The sequence below is a fragment of the Glycine max genome, chromosome 6 (assembly GCF_000004515.6).
Source record: "Glycine max cultivar Williams 82 chromosome 6, Glycine_max_v4.0, whole genome shotgun sequence".
NCBI classification, from domain to species: Eukaryota; Viridiplantae; Streptophyta; class Magnoliopsida; order Fabales; family Fabaceae; genus Glycine; species Glycine max.
In genome coordinates, this window is record NC_038242.2 from 18,560,404 (window position 1) to 18,572,558 (window position 12,155).

The 12,155-nt window shown below is 33.6% G+C and overlaps 2 non-coding genes and 1 pseudogene across 2 annotated transcripts; 1 reads left to right on the forward strand and 2 right to left on the reverse strand.

The window, feature by feature from the left end:
* Positions 1-5,798: 5,798 nt before the first annotated feature.
* LOC113001975 (U4 spliceosomal RNA) lies at positions 5,799-5,956 on the reverse strand. Its single transcript, XR_003267506.1, has one exon. It is a non-coding gene; the product is annotated as a U4 spliceosomal RNA (small nuclear RNA).
* Positions 5,957-8,876: 2,920 nt separating this feature from the next.
* On the reverse strand, positions 8,877-9,073 carry LOC113002072 (U2 spliceosomal RNA). Its single transcript, XR_003267600.1, has one exon. It is a non-coding gene; the product is annotated as a U2 spliceosomal RNA (small nuclear RNA).
* Positions 9,074-11,018: 1,945 nt separating this feature from the next.
* LOC100798204 (flavonoid 3'-monooxygenase-like) overlaps positions 11,019-12,155 on the forward strand; it is a 31,254-nt pseudogene continuing 30,117 nt past the window's right edge.

Below are 12,155 nucleotides of genomic sequence, written 5' to 3' on the forward strand. Positions count from 1 at the left end.
ACACAAACAACACATATGGAGTGAGTTATCACATTCCTAACTAAAATACGGACAAACAAATACATAGGCAAAATACATTATAAAAATATTTATCACATAACTCAACTTAATGCAATCCACGTCACTTCACCACTTTATCATTTAAAAGTCATTTTTCAATCACCAATCACAATACACATGAATCACACACTCGATTCAAGACGTAATAGCACTCACCAATTTTATAATAAATAATTCAGTGAAAAACAACAACATGGTGCTTAGGAGTACATAACAATACACACCACACAATGGGTATGTCAGGTCACTCTACTAAGTAAAATCATAAGGTGACCAGTCAGGGTCACTCTGTTTTGAGAGAATGCTCCAACCATATGGGATTAATATAGACTTAAAGAAGCACTCAGACCGAGTGTATTTACCCCCAAGGCCTAGACTCCAAAAAATCCGTTAGGGCTTCACCTTCCTAATTCAGGTCCAACCCCTAAAACAACTTTTGTATGCAGACACTACTCATGAATTATACAATACCCATGACCTCACACTTGTTTTCAAATATGTTTAACATATTGCGCTATACTTTAACACCTCAGGTTCCTAACTTGGAACCCTACAATTTTTCTTTAACACCTCGTGCATTGCACTACAATTTAACACCTCAAGTTCTTAACTTGGAACCCTACACTTTCATTTTAACACCTCGCGCATAAACACTTTTCTTAAGGTAAATACCAGTCGAGTTATTCTATAATTCAATACTCACAACTCACAACACAAGTATTAACCACACACTTATTCACAACCATATCTTATGTCCACAATTTAACATCTCATAATGTCACAATCTACCATCACATGTTTACGTGTATCTCACAAATTAACACATGTTCAACTTTGCACTTATACTCAATCTCAATAACAATGTTATGATCTCAAAACCACATGTTATCTCACAATTCATCACATATTCAATTTATCACTTACACACAATTTCAATCACAATTTCATGATCCCAATATAACAATCTCGCAATTATAATCATACATGAAGAATTACAATATAATAAACATCCAAAAATAAACCTCAATTTGATGCCCTAAGGATCCCTACACATGCTTATTCTAACTTCAATTGCGATAAACTCATCCTTTACCTCTAAGCGGGCTCACATGTGTAGTTTGATAGTGATAATGACATCTCTAGCTATTTCCTAATATTTTCCAAGCTTTTCCTTTGGTTGCTCTCCAAGGGTTTCCTAGCGTTAGAGAAGGAGAAGGGATTAAAGTCTTCATTGCTCTGTTTGCATGTGATTAGCATTTCTCCATCCACATATATTATTTTACAAATCCCAACGGTGGAGATGTGTGAAAATGAATTCCTAATCTGGTGTTCAAATTTCACGATGAACCAATGGTTAACAAGTCCAGGACCATAGTTTTACTGGGATAGGTTTGAGCGTATGGGAAAAAACAAAGAGTTACGTGCGAGGTACATTCCCCTCACCACAAACAGTATTTCACAAATCCCATTGGTGGGTATGTTCGAAAATGAGTTCCGAACCTGGTGTTTTGAACCCGGGATTGTCGTTTTACTGGGATATGTTTGGATGTATGCGAGAAAAATAGAGAGTTTTGAGAGAGGGAGGAGGGAAAACGGATTTAAGAGGAAGATAGAGTTTAGAGATGTATCATTAATGTAAAAACTGACTTAATATGTTTATTTAATGTAAACCCGGGATTGTCGTTTTACTGGGTACTCTCATTCTATTATTTTCTCTATTTTTTTATTTTTATTATTTTATAAATAAGAACTCTATTTTATTTCCTATCAAATGAATAAAAAAATATCTTTTTTATTTTCCTTAAAACCATAATTTTAATTGATAAAATTATTTTTCCTTATTTATTTAATCATAAAAATCTCATCATTTTTCTAAAACTCTATTTATTTTTAAATAAAAATCCTTTTTAATTTATTTTACGAAAAATAGGGTGTTACACTTTTTACTTCCTGGCACGCACTCACACACACACACACATATAAAGAGAGAGAAGGAGAAAGGCATGAGGTAGATGTCATGTTGCCTAGTACTCTTAGGATATAGATGTATGATATGTAAAATAGTTTTATGCATGTTCAGTTATCTATATTTTTACGTTGCCATTAAATCACTGTGACGTAAAAAAAATTAACTCAAAATTTATTAATTAAATTAATTAAGAGTTTAATTGGAACTAAAATGAAGTAATAACTTTAGTAACATTGGGGTGTTATAGAGTCTGATACATCACCTCAATCCGAAACCTTACTACTACCCTAAACCTAAACCTAAACCATGACTTCATTATCAGTCATTGTGATTGTATATTACAATGACACCATTATAATAACTAAACATGGTTCAACATTTGTAAGCAGTTCACCAAAGATTGTTCAACTTGACAACAAAATATCACTTGATGCCTCAAAACAAGCTATTGGAAACAAGATTAGTCTACTAAATGGTAAAGTGGTCATGTATATACATTTTTTATGTCCCGTATCATTTGTTGGTGATTGTTTTCAGTACAGGGCATGTATGCTGCAAGATGATGAGGAAATAATTACTATGTTTTCTATATTTGGGAAACTCTTCAACTTCACATGCCTTGAGTTTTATGTTATCACCGTAGACACACCCACATAAACATATGCACAACCACCACCAGTTTCTGCAAGCTCTTTGAATTTGGAGGGTTTGGGTGAATACCTCGATGATACAATGAACCTTGAATCAAGTTTTGAAGACCCCCTCCCCAAATTATTTGATTGTAATTGTATTATTTAATGATTTGTAGTTGTCATGTGTGTTGTTCATTATTGTATCACTGGGTGTTTGTTTTATAATAAAAATATTTGTCATGTGTGTTTTAAGGCCAAGCTGAACTAACAATTAATTAGCTTAGGAAGATTCCACAAGAAAAGTGGACTCTCGCATGGGATGGTGGCTGGCGATGTGGACACTGAGTTAATTAATTTGGTACTCAAGAAAACACAAAATCTGGCAATGTGTGTTGGTAAAATCAACCTATACTAGGTGTAATGCATTGTTCAACCAAAGGGGGAGAGAAGTCGCAACAGTGATTACATTTGGTGAAGTTTATACAAAAGTATTAAACAAGGCTATGAAAGACATACAGAAAAAGGCAAACTCTCACATTGTTCTTGAGTTCGATTAATGCGACATACAATTCTTAGTCTAGGAGACAATTAACTGGAGAGAGAGATTCAACTAGTGAGAATTTTCATGGTCAAGCTAGATGAAAGGTAGTGTGACTGTGACAAATTTCAAAAAATGCACATGTTTTGTTCTCATGTTGTTGTTTATAAGCATGCTCACCATGAGTATAGGAACTACATACATCTTGTGTATACGCTGAAAAGTATCTATAACATGTACAAATGATTACTTGGGAAATTGTGCAATGAAGCATGTTGGTCACCATGTCACAAGCCAAGAATTTGCCCCAACCCAAAAATGAAAAGAAATTCTAAAGGTTGTCATGTCTCCTCTCGTATACACACCAAAATGGATATCCAAGAATCAGGTAAACCAAAATGATGTTCCATGTGTCGCATTCCCCCCATTGTGTAGGCTCAGGCCAACAACATTAATTTTATGCCATATTGTTTGTATTTTAAAATTTTTGTTGTATTGTTTCAAATTTAAATATTTTGTTCTATTATTTGTAATTTCATATCTATTTTGTAATTTAAATATTTTAGTTCAAGTCAACTTGTCAGTTAAATATATATTTTTTAATTTCAATTAAGTTGTTGTTTAATTATGTATTATAATAATCAAATAAAATAAAAATACAAAGGATTTCAACTCTTAAAAAATGATAAAACATAAAATATGCATAAGAAATTAAGAATTAACAACATATGAAAAATAATATTGTTTTCAATTTAAACAGAACACAAATATAGACAATTAATAACAAAAAAAATAAAAATACAAACAATTTTAAAACAAAACAAAAAAAAAGCAATTAAGAAGTCGTTTTCCAAGGAACCGATTTCTTAACTTGGTTTTGAAAAAAAAAATGAACATTTTGAAATCGGTTCCAAGGAAACCAATTTCTAAATGTATAAAAAAATGTAATTAAGAAATCGGTGTTTCTTAACTAAGGAAAAAAGTGTACGTATCGGTCATGTAAATAATTTTTTGGGTAAATAATTAATTTTTTTTTATTATTTGGATAAAAAAAACTCTCATTTTCACACATATACATGCATTTCTTTTTTCTTTTTCGATCGGCCACCATGTCCATGCCATGGATTACATCACAACTCGGCGACCCCGACTCTATTGTGAGATTCATGTATGTTGTTGTCGTTGCCTTGTTCCACATATCACACGACATTCGTTCTCTGTCTTGTCCTCCATGGAGACCCCAACTCTATTGTGCGATTCACCAATATTGTCACGTGGCTTACTTTGTTACATTAAATAGTCAAGTTTATTTTTCAATTAAAGTTTAAGGATCTTTTAGCAAATTTGATGTTTTACAACCAATGTAAAAAAGCAAGACGAAAACAACAAGATGGATGCCTCTTGTTAAGTGAACACAAAACTCTATTCAAGGTTACATTTCTTGTTATCTTATGTGGTAAAGCCAACCCATGACATATAAATAGTTATAAAATTACTCTATTTTGGTTCATAGTTTTTTATTACTTGTTTTTTTTTTTTTAAAAAAAAAAGTTCAATAACAACGTCCCTTTTCCTCTTCGCCACGTTTTCACCCTGGACTCCTCTAATATATGTGAACCTCTTTCATTTGTATGTCTATTTTGGTTCATAGTTTTTTATTACTTGTTTCTTTGCCACGTTTTCACCCTGGACTCCTCTAATATATGTGAACCTCTTTCATTTGTATGATCAGGCGTAAGTGATTCGTTTTTTTATAATTTTTTTTTCAAAAATATATTTTACAAATTAATTTAAATTAATGATCCAAGCAAGAATTGAGCTTTTGACTTTCACATTATTAATATAATGCTTTAACCAACTGAACTAATACATCAATTATGTTATAAAATAATTAATTTCACTAAATATAATACTAAAATTTCTAATGTATATTTATTGTGCATGCAAATTTAGATAATAAATTTTGTAACAATTAATTTTTTTCTGACAACATGAACCGGGGCGGCTCAAGGACTTGAGAGGGCTCAAGCAAATTTAAGAATAAAATCTTTTATTTACTCATAAAATAATTTATTAAAATTATTGGCTAATGTATCAAAGTAAAATAATAATCAAGTAAACTGAAGAAACAGGTGAGAAGAAATGACAGAATTAGAATTGAATAGGAACAGAATAAAAATAAAAGAAAAACTTTTGGATTTCTTTAGCTATTAATTATTAAATCTCTTTTTTTCTAAACAAAGCTATGATATTGATAAAAAATTATTACTTATTAATTATTATTACGGTATCAATAAAAAGATTAACAGTTATCTATGTATTCTCACACAAGTGTGTTAACTGACGTTTGAGGCTGAGATGATTGGAGTTCCAACAACTAGAATTATGAAGAAGTGAGGTATGCATGTTTGATGATTAACACAAAAAGGTTTCTGTTTTATCAAAAGGGTGAAGAGGAACAGGTGGAGCTACTAGATTGTTAGGGAAGTTATTATGTTGATTAACTTGTGTTGATCAGTCCCTTGTATTCCAAAGAGGTATCTAAACTCTACAGGTATGGAAACTAGAAAAGAAACCAAATCACCATTCCCCACATAGATTATCCCCACGCCTCACAAAAAAAAAAAATTGAACTATTATCTTAGGACTATTTCCAATCCCAGGCCTCAGAGGGGGTTTGAAAATAGTTTTCAACCAGCAATAGACACACCTCGGTTAGAACCTCACTAGCTGCGTTATTGTCCCAAGCGCAAAGATGTTTAGTTAGTGTGCCTGAGAACTCCTTTTATAATAGCTTGTATCAGTTTCATAAATTTACTTCAGCCAATGAGTAATTTTCTTACTCCCTCTTATGCAATTTCTCTATCCTTTGAACTTTTTTTTCTATGTATAGTAATCTCCCTTCACAGTCTGGCTTTTCTATGTATGGTAATCTCCAATCTCCCTTCACAGTCTGGCCCATACTAATTAGCATTGCCAACCAGTCAGCCACTAAAATATTGTTGACTGTCTTGCTTCTGAACACTTTATCGTATGCTAATGAACAATAAAATTGGACAAATTATGTGAAAAATATGCTAAAAACATTAACTTTTTATACTTGACTAAACTTGTATGAGAATACATAGATAACATTAAAGTTATCTGTGAAATTTTTACATTTAAAAAAAAATCATTTTTACAAAATCATAGCCAATATAACCACTTCCTACAATTGCTATCGAGACTGTAACAGTCTCAAGTTTGAGGGTTGTGGTCACTGGTAGTCAGTTTTCACTGGATGCATTTGTTTGGTGAATTTTCATTAATGATACCAAATAAGACTTACAGAAAAAAGCAGAAAACAAGAGGGACAGTATCAATATAGTACCAAACTAGAACATGTTTCAAGTGATCTAAATTTTTTTTAATGCATTCCTCACTATTGTTAGTTTTGGATTTAGAAATACCAGTTCACCATGTGGCAGCAACTGCACCAACCAATAGCAAATTGACAAAAGGTTCAAAAACAACATCATATAGATGAGCATCAAATATAACAAGCCTAAATTTCCAATAACACACATTCGCCCTTCTATGATATGTCCAAGGTCCAAAATGTGAACCATACATTAACTATGGCAAGGCTCTAGTTATGTCCTCTCTCCATAATGAAGCTCTCTGCTGGGAAGCAGTGGTTATGAATGGGAATTATGGTTAAGTGTCAGAGTTAGGGTCATGGGCATGAATGAAATTGTAATCAAATGCAACATTTGAAGTTATATATCTGCAGGGTCCTCTTTTGAAGACCCTGTTACAAAAATTGGCACATACAGGTTTAGGTGACAAGAACACATTATTTATTTAAGGAGTAGTTCAGTCTGTGCTTATCGCACGGCTCGATGATTAAAACTAATTGCAGCTCTTTCAATTTATAGCATAAACATTTATTTCCACTTATTTACTCGATATGGGATGTGGTCACGAAACAAGACAGACAGACATATCCATAATGCTCGCCTTCTATCGTTTGTTTTCCCATTGTTTTCCCTCTCCTTCCTCTTTCATATATTAAGAAAGCTTCACTTCTGCAACAAGTTCGTAGCATACTACAAAGGGTGAACAGGACTACTAGGTTTATTTTTTAGTTCTTCACCTCATTATTCAGCTTCTGATTTCCCTTTTGTTCTGGTTCAGTTCTTTTTACAATTATCTTCGGTCCTTCAAGATCTTTACTGATAGAGAAATTATTGTTTTTCATAAGAATCTCCATTTTATATGAATTTAATAAAGTAAGTTATTTGACTTGTGTTCTTTGTGACATGTAGGGTATTAATTTCTTGTGATTTTGAAAGGTTGAAATGATGACTCACGTGTATGTTGATAACCTTGATTCATAAGTTACCGAGAGAGATGTTGAGGATGAATTCCATGTTTTTGAACCTATAGAAGTAGCAAAACATAAGCATTATTTGACGACTCTGCATGTTTAGAAAGAAAAAAAATATTATTTACAAATTTAAAGAACGAGAATCTGGTACATGTTACAGTGTGTGTGCACTAATAATAATAAAGTCAAGAAAAACCCCTAAAATTCTTTCAATATTGGACCTTTGACATAGTTTCAAATCAATTTCAAGAGATAGCGCCGAGATGCATGCTTTTTGCAGATGACATAGTCCTCCTTAGAGAGTCGAGGGAGGAGTTGAATGAGAGGTTGGAAACTTGGAGACGAGCTCTAGAAACACATGGCTTTCGCCTAAGCAGAAGCAAATCGGAGTATATGGAATGTAAGTTCAACAAAAGAAGGAGGGTTTCTAACTCAGAGGTGAAAATAGGAGACCATATTATCCCTCAAGTCACACGGTTTAAATATCTTGGGTCTGTAATACAGGATGATGGGGAAATTGAAGGGGATGTGAATCATCGCATTCAAGCAGGATGAATGAAATGGAGAAAAGCATCGGGGGTGTTATGTGATGCAAAGGTACCGATCAAGCTAAAGGGAAAGTTTTATCGGACTGCGGTAAGACCGGCGATTTTGTACGGAACAGAATGTTGGGCGGTCAAGAGCCAACATGAAAATAAAGTAGGTGTAGCGGAGATGAGGATGTTGCGGTGGATGTGTGGTAAGACTCGACAGGATAAAATTAGAAACGAAGCTATTAGAGAGAGGGTTGGAATAGCGCCTATTGTAGAGAAGATGGTGGAAAATAGACTTAGGTGGTTTGGGCATGTAGAGAGAAGACCGGTAGACTCTGTAGTGAGGAGAGTAGACCAGATGGAGAGAAGACAAACTATTCGAGGCAGAGAAAGACCCAAAAAGACTATAAGAGAGGTTATCAAAAAGGATCTCGAACTTAATGATTTGGATAGAAGTATGGTACTTGATAGAACATTATGACGGAAGTTGATCCATGTAGCCGACCCCACCTAGTGGGATAAGGCGTTGTTGTTGTATGGTATAGAGACTTTTCTTCCTATCTCGTAAACTTTAAGATGTGTTGAAGTACCATTTCTTGCCTTAACATATTAATTTTAGTAGATAGACAAAAGAGTCCATTTAAAATTGTAAGATTTACAGTGATAACTTTCTACATCCATGATGACCTTACCGTTTACATGTAAGTTCCTAAAGAGGAAACAACAAGAACAATAAAAACCCATGACATTATCACACATAAATATACACTGAATCGTAGGGTGCGCCAGGCCCATGCAGTAGTGCAAGACACAGGCTACGCTTAAGAACCCCCAGTAGCAAGCTACTATGTCAGGCCCCACCCTTCAAAAAATAAATTTAATATCATGTGGGCCAATGACCCACATATCAGATATTAAACTGATAAGAACAGATACTACACTTGATCTTAGCCAAAAGGCCGAGAAAGGTATGATTATAAAAGTATTCAGATGTGTTTTTTATAAGACAACTTCAGGTGATAGTTATCTCAACACAACGATATGGGGCTTAATCATGGGTGGTTCAACATTCCATGCTTGTTGATGCATAAAACTGCTGATTTTGATGAATGAGTGAATTGAGAAGACAAAATTGAGACTGGATGCTCTTGCTTTGATCGGAATCATGAAACAATTATGGAGCACAAATAAGAACCTGCACATTTTTCGTACTGTGGATTACATTACTTGTATGTTAAGCTTGCACAATTTTCAACAGTGCAGTTTTCATAAATATGGAAACTGATTAGATAAATCGATACTTATATGTTAAGCATGCTACTAATTTCAGATTCACGTGAGATATACTGGATTTATACAATAGTTGTGAAAAAGTCCAGGTGTTACATTGCCACAATTCAGTCACTAAACAAAACCATATGATCCGTTTCAGATGCAATCCCACAGACCAAACTATGGATCCAGTGAGATCAATAACTTCAACCAATCTTAAGTTTAATTCATCAAACATCACTCTACTATTACTAACTTAAGTAAAATACTTCATAACAGTCAACTAAATCAATTCACTAATTATAGTTGAAGTGCCCATTTGCCAATTGTATTCCAATTATTTAAACTAATTAAATAAAAAAGACTCACATTTAAATACTTATTATACACAAATTTGACTAAGATATTAGATGGTATGATACAAGCTGAATTACAAACTCTGGTTCTGATAAGTGATTACTTTTCAATAATAAATCAATCAATGGGTAAAATTGAGGCTAAAACCTGTACATATGGAGGGTTAACAATTTTGTTCCCTCTTTTTCTATGTATTTTTCCTCTTGCATTCACAACGTGAAATGCTAGCAGCTAAGTCTGCAACTCAGCTGATATGAACCATGTTTGAATTGCTATCATAGGTCATATGTCGTGTCAAGATCGTCAATGGCAACCTAAAGCTTAGAGCCCACACGGTAGGTTTCGCTACTCATCGAAGCTTGACAACAAGAATCTTTGAGATCAAGTGATGGATTAGGCAACCCAACTGCCTGCTCGAGATATTTGAAAGTTTTCTGATATTTTTAATACACCCATTAACCAGAAATCAGAATTGTCCACTGTGTTGGCTTCTAAACATTATTTTCACTTTGGTTCACACACTTGATCTTCTTCAGCGGAATGACAACCTGTACATGATTGAATATAACTTTCAAAACTTCAACAAATTTTGGATCTTGAGAAACGATGAAATATTAAGAGGTTTTGAAGTTAAATGTAATTTTAAAAAGTAATTGTGCAAAAGTTGATTTTAACTTATGGGAGAATTTTGATTCATTTTACTTTTATATTTTGGTCTCTATAAGTACTTGTTGAGAAAGTTTATGCAAATTTGGCCTACGTATATATTACTTCATGACTGACCTTATAACGGATCCTCAACATATGGCCTTAAACTCAACTTTCTCCTAACAGCTTCAGATATGTTTGTCCCCTGCAATTTTAGAGTAATATAAATTGAATTAGATCCACTGACCAAGGTAAACAATTTCAGGTATATATACATATGTCTTAACAAAGTTATATGTTTGTCTGTAAAGGCAAGGAAAATTTTACTTTGCTTTGATGTTGTGGTTGAATATTGGCATTGAGTAGCAGGACCAGGTAAGTACCAATGCCTTTCGTTTCAAAAGCATTCCATTCCTGGACTTGGTTAAGAGACCCAATAAATTGGTCAATTCTAAACCACTTAATAAACTTGACCCCTCAATTAGTTGGTAAATCAATAAATTAAAAGATGGCCAGTCAAAAAATTTCTCTATATATAGCGCCAAGGTATGAGGAGCAACATCAACCGTATCATCAACTAAGATACTACACATAACTTCATTTCAAAACCTAGTCTGAAACCATAGCCACAAAATTAACCATGTCTCCATTGATAGTTTGCCTTGGCTACATTTGCAGCAGCGATCATCATATATCGTATAATAAAGTTCATAACACGCACTTCCCTACCACTCCCGCCGGGCCCTAAACCATGGCCCATAGTGGGAAACTTACCACACATGGGCCCGGTACCGCACCACTCCCTGGCGGCCTTGGCCCGCATCCACGGCCCGCTGATGCACCTCCGCCTCGGCTTCGTCGACGTCGTGGTGGCGGCGTTGGCCTCGGTGGGCGAACAATTCTTGAAGATTCATGACTCTAATTTCAGCAGCCGGCGCGAAATATATAGCTTATAACTACCAAGACCTAGTGTTTGCCCCCTAAGGCCCATGGTGGCGCTTTCTCCGGCAAGGCCATGGACGAATCTAGACACTTGCGTCCGGTGAATTTACTATGTCCACGTACTGATATGAATGCTACAAATATATACAAACAAACAAACATAATTTTTACTACATATTCTATTTGTATTTTTTTCTTCAAGCCAAGGAATGGCATGTAACTTAATCGTTATTCTCTTTAGTTTTTACGTGTATGCGGTGTTTCTGCTAAACCATTTACGTGCCAGTTTTTTGCAAGATGTCATGAAATGCTATTTAACCTCAGTTCGGTTTTGATCTACGCAAGAGTTACTTAATTACTGATTGTACTTTCTTTTCCGAAGAATTATTATGAATGCTTGCATGCAGAAGGATTAGGAAAAATTAAGACTCACTTGATTGAATAGGATGTTTTGGTGTAATAAATTCTTGTCCTAGATTGTTCCTGCCATTAAAGTTTGTAATGTTGAAATATCAATATAACTACAAATTATATATTTTAAAAACTAATTTGATATTAAATTATAAAAATTTAGAAATTAATTTGCCATTAAATTATTCACAGAACCAATTTATCATAATTTTTTTATACATTTGAAGATTAAATTTAAATTTTTTATTTTATAAACACTGATTTATCATCATCTTATACTTTCATCAACTAAAATTAAACTAGTATTTATAGTCCACTAACTGCTAGTTATTTAATAGGAAATAAAACTTATAATGACTAAAATAATTACTTGATTTCTTTTAATAATTTTTGTACATGATACACAAATATTTACTTATTTTAA